Source organism: Charadrius vociferus, unplaced genomic scaffold (assembly GCF_000708025.1).
Source record: "Charadrius vociferus isolate BGI_N301 unplaced genomic scaffold, ASM70802v2 scaffold375, whole genome shotgun sequence".
NCBI lineage: Eukaryota > Metazoa > Chordata > Aves > Charadriiformes > Charadriidae > Charadrius > Charadrius vociferus.
This window is the reverse complement of record NW_009648440.1, coordinates 2,583,986-2,589,554: the sequence shown is the minus strand read 5'-3', so window position 1 is coordinate 2,589,554 and position 5,569 is coordinate 2,583,986.

Genomic DNA, 5,569 nt, shown 5'->3' with positions numbered 1-5,569 from the left:
AGCCCCCCCCCGCCCCCATATTTTTACTGCCCCTTGGATGCCCTGTCCACTGCTGCATTAGATTTTTCTACCTCAGTTGCACTCCACCACAGCTTCCCCTGTCCCTCCCACACTGCTGCTCTTTCAATAGGTCTCGACAAGGAGGCAGTGAGCGTTTATCTGCTCCCCCATTAGAAAAGCACTGTTCTTTGTAAGGTCAAAAATCTGATGGGTTTGTTGCTTGCGTTAGCTAAATCTGTTACCCACTCTGGCTAATTCCAGGATCAAATATCTCTTATAAAAGAGATCAAGCCGACACACAGACAAAATTATATAAATTATAATTTAACTCTAAATGTAGTATTTCATGTTTTGATGATCATTTTTACTGCTCAGGTAGGGTACTGTAGAAGTGAACTCAACCCAGTTAATGACCATAAATAATAATGACGGCATAATTCTTTTGTCTTGTCCTTTGCACACGCTAATCTGCTCTGACAGCCAGCTTTGCTCTTTTATTAACTCTCCGTCAGCTGTAATCAGTGATGGTGAAGTCAGGCATCAAAATTTACATGTGCCAAGTCTCACCATTTTTTTATTACTATTTTTTTATTTTTCCTCTGAACTGTTTCAGTCTTCAGTTTTGTGCATCTTTGAATTGGTGGCCGAGAGAATGTATAGGGGAAAGAGGGCGCAAATGTGCTTTTTGACATGTTGACTTACCACACTGAACTGGATTCATAACATCACTGGGCAGTGCTGTCTTTGGTTACTCTTCCCTTCCTTCCTGTCTCCTGCCTATTTTCGAGAAGAATAAATACATAACAGAAATTGAGAGTGTAAGACACATCCTTGATTAAATCTTTTGATTGTTTTTATTTTTTTTTTTAAAGTTAGAATCCAGTGTTTGTTTGGGGAGGGGAGGAAGAGCTTAATGGATCATTTTCTAGCTCCTGTGACAACGCTTCAGCCTATTTTAATGTATGATTTATGCCAGTTACTAATAGATTACCCGGAAGTTGATGATTAAAGTGGAAGTTTCTTTGGAGAAGGGTGATATAAACTGAGGTCGAGACCTCCTAGTGACCTCAAATGTAACTATTACCCTTCTAGGTTAGTTGCAATTGGAGATCAAAGTGTTGGTACAGGAAACATATTTGGTCCTGAGGTTGTCAGCTGGGGGCTGTTATTTGACAACAACGTAGCCATGATTGTTGGAAGGGAAATAAAGTGTTTCCTTGCAGCTTCTCCTTTGCTCACAGATAGAGACAGGATAAAACACTCAAATTGCATTTCAGGGTGTGGTACTTAAATAATTTTTCACAAGGAATTCTGCGTCTCATCTGAGTAAACCAGTACTTCATAAACAAGTGGGAAACGATTCAGGCTGGTGGTTGCAACCAGTTCTTTTTCTCACTCAATTACAAAGCTGAGAAACTTCACTTTATTTCCAGAGGTCCTGTTGTTTTAGCTTGTGTCGCTATATGTTGCAGGAAGGGGAGCAGGGGCAAGAGCCTCAGTACTTGGTATGGATCACAGAGCATTTTATGGTTTGTCTTAAAGGGGTGTACATGTCGGTTGTGTGTCAGTACATTAATGCTTTGCTCAGAAGCAAAGGAGGAAAAAAACAACCCAGAAAAGCTTATTTCTGACTGGCCATTCATGCTGAGTGACTGGTATCGTCTAGGCATTTTTCACCTAGACTTTTGTAAGCTTTAAGGTAAGAATGATCAACACTCCTGGTTACTGAGCATGCCTCGTTTGCAGCTCAGGCTCATGTTTTTTAATGAAGAGACCTTTGATCTGAGTGCCTCTCACCTAAGCCACTGAAAATCATGAGGAACATCACTCACATGAACAGAACCAGACGCTTTGCACCTCTTGTGAGTGGGCAGAGAAGCCAAGCTGCTGTTTCCTACTATGGAAACACAGCTGTACTTCCCTTCCAAGTGTCCGGCAAGTTTCACACCACCTTTCGTAGCTTTGCTTTTCATAAGGTCTCCCTTTTTCCTGGTGGTGCTGCTGTTGCCCTATCCTTAAGTGTGCTTGCATGGGGACAAGGGCTGCGAGTCAGGAAGAGCTTGTGTTGGCAGTGCACAACTGGGTTGCACTCCAGCTTGTCTCCTCTTATTTGTGCTGGGTCTGCAGAGGTAAAGGAAAAGCTGTAATGCCTGAGCTGTAAAGCAGACCTATGCAGTAGGTTTGTTTTTAAAGTGTGTGTGGCTTGTTTTTTTTTTTAATGGAGTTACTTCACAGAGGAAAAAACCCTACACTTTTCATCTCAGCGCAAATGTGCTACCTGGGTTTTACTGAGGTGCTGCTGAACTCTGCTGCTGTGTGTTTGGGTGATGCAGAGGTGAACTCTTTGTACTGCTGTTGAAAGATGCAGGTGTCTGACTTGGAGACTGCTGCGTGTGGACACAGGCTCTTCTGCACGCGTAGAGCTCCAAGTGCTTCTGTCTCCAAGCAGAGCCCAGGTCCTTTGAAGCTATGAGTTAGGTCAGAGCTTAAGTTTATGAAAGGCTTTAGCATCATCTTGGCTGAATACCACGCTGTAAAAATCCCCACGTAATAGTGAAAACATGGGTGGCATTTTAGGAACATGTTGAAAGATCTGCTTTACAATGACTTTTTTCTCTTGGTGTGTTTTACTGATCAAGATGTAAGAAAATTTTAAATCAGCAAGGGTTAAAGCTTGCTCTGCAAGAATGGGTGCATGCAGTAATGCTAGAGTTTTCAGCAGGGCTCTGTCATCCTTGAAGGGCCATTGCTGAGCTCTATTGCAAACATGCCGTGACAGCAGGTACTATGAAAACAGTATTGAAAACTCATGGTAATGGTCCAGGCAACCTTGCCAAGGTGTCCTGATTGTGTATTGTTTTTCTTGGTCTTGATTGAAGTTACCATAAGGGAGACACTGATGACTGAAAAGTGACTTTTTGAACAGCAAATGACTCTAGAAGAGGTGGTCAAAAAGGGTCTGAAAAAGTCTGCAAGATTAAATAAGTCCTTTTCCTTTTTTTTTTTTTTGTCACTTAGAAGATTTTCCTCATTTTCCAGCCACCTGAGTATTCTTAGTTTTTAGTGAACACTTCCAGAAAGCTTTCCTCTATTTTACTATGAGTTGATGAAATGCCTCATCAAGAACCAAGGCAAGGTTTTCTTGATTCCCTTTTATTTAACAAGTTAATGATAAATAAAATAAAATACACAAATGACTGACCATCCAGTTAAAAGAAAAATGTGTTCAGCTTCATTTCAAGTGAACATGACAATTGGTGTTCAGATGTGCTGACAGAAGCAGTTTCTGTCTCCTCTCTTACTGCCAATAGTAGGCAAATTCTGCATTATTTTTTTTTTTTTTTTGTAAAAGCTAAGGTTGCACCAGACCCAGAGATGTCAACCCATCTATGCTCTGGATCCTTCTTCAGGAGAATTTCCATATTGATGCAGGTGCTTAACTTTAAAACTGCCTTTCAAAACTGCCCTTCACCACCCTACATAGACCTAACAGAAAATGAGACTCATGGCTCTGTATAAAAAGGCAAACAAAAAGAAAAACAAATTATTTCCAATAGTAAACACACACATCTTAACGCAGCCTGCTCTTATGCAACATAACGCTAACTATACTAACATTGTCTCTGACTTATTTATTCCCAACTAGAAAGACTGACCAGTTTCGTTTACAATCTAATATTTCCTTTAAGACTTTCTGTGGCTAAAATAGTCAAACTGTGCTGCCCACTGTGGGAACAGCTGTATATTTCAGTACTGCTGTGACAGAGGTTAACAGCAATTAGTTGTCTTTTTTTTTTTTTTTTTTTTGCTATTTGTGGTTCCCATTTACAAAATGTTCTTCAAAACTAGTTGAATTCAAAGCTTATTTCCATTTGAGGAAAGCTGGGCATTTGACCTAGCTTCAGGAGTCAAGACATAAAATGAGATATCAGATGTGCAACAAAATCATACACCCTGCAGAGCTGTGTTTGTAGTCCTGTGTGATGACTATTTCCATCCAGATAGTTACTGAATGATAATATTGCAGGGGGGGATTGTTAGATAATAAACCAGTTGTGTCTGTTAGGTTATTGAGGCTACCATAGCTCACCACTTCTATTTCGTATGCACGCTCAGATATGGAGAACCCCATGAACCACTTCCTACTCAGCATTTCACAGAATGGTCAGGGTTGGAAGGGACCTTCAGACATCATCTATTCCACCCCCCCTGCCAGAGCAGGTTCACCTAGAGCAGGTTGGACAGGAATGCATCCAAGCGGGTTTTGGATATCTCCAGAGGAGACTCCACAACCTCTCTGGGCAGCCTGTTCCAGTGCTCTGTTACCCTTTCTTAGTTGCAAAAGGTAACTTGAACTTAGGATAAGAGGCTTTCTTCCTATCCCTTTGCCAATATCCAAGAGGATTTCAAAGAAGCCCAGGGATTAGCTGACCTCCTCCCTTTATGCGTTACGGCTGGGCATGACGGGGCTAGTACTGGGGGAGGAGGGTGTAATTCTGTTGCGTCCCACTCCATCAGGCAAGTTTGTGGAGGAAAAGTCGCTGTCTCGCTTATCTCCTCTCTCAGCACTAAGGGTATGGCAGGATTTGCAGTTACACCTGATGGTATCTGAGGAAAGGCGGAGGAATTTGCTCCTTTGCCAGAGCATGTTTTGCACTTCATTGCACTATTATAAATCACTCTACTCAGCTGTAACTCATGAATGAGTACTGGGGGGGGGAGCAGAAAGGGGAGGGTGTGGAGGTTGAGTAGGGTTAACAAAATTTGAAACAGATTTATTGAAAGCCCTTCAAGAGCAAATAAAAAAAGACAGCCCAGCTGCTGCTGTTCTGTAGCAGAGCAAACTATGAGCAAGAAATCCTAGTAATTAGTTTCATTTGTAGGTGAAAAAAGGTCTTTCAGAGTGTCTGGTATCAATTATCATTAAGGGTTAGTCATCATTTCCATTTGAAAAACCTATATTTTTTATTTTTAGCTTTATGTGTTGTCAGCTTACATGCAATTAAAGAACCCTCAAAGCAACAGAATCACATGTGTCACTGGTACAGCTTTACCGGCTTCAAGACAGCAGTCTCCGCTTGTCCCAGACCCACAGTGTCCCTGGGTCTGTGGGACTTGATTTCAGTGACAGCCTATCGGTTTGCAGCAGTAAAAGAGATCAGCTCTCCTTCCAAGCTGTGCACCTCACTCGCACCCTAGAGACGGTCTGGCTGCGATGGCAGGGCCACTGCAGATGGCTCAGAAAGAGCCAGTAAATCTTAGGTGAGGTATGTGGGTGGAGACTTTCAAAAGCAGAGAGAAATGCTAGGTATCTGCGTAGTTTCAGTGGTAAATCTCATACTCCTTTGTGCTCTTTCATACCTCCTTTCAAATGATTAAAATTAGCATTCTCTCAAAAATGGACTCGCTCCATTTTAATTTAAAATCAAACTCCAGGTTTGCTCTTCAGCTTTGCTTGTGGTAGAATGGGTTTCTGTTTGTTTTTATTTTAAATACTCTCACATTCTGAATTACAGGCGCTGCATGTCACAGCACTGTATATCTGCTACAAATGATCTTTATCTTGTAT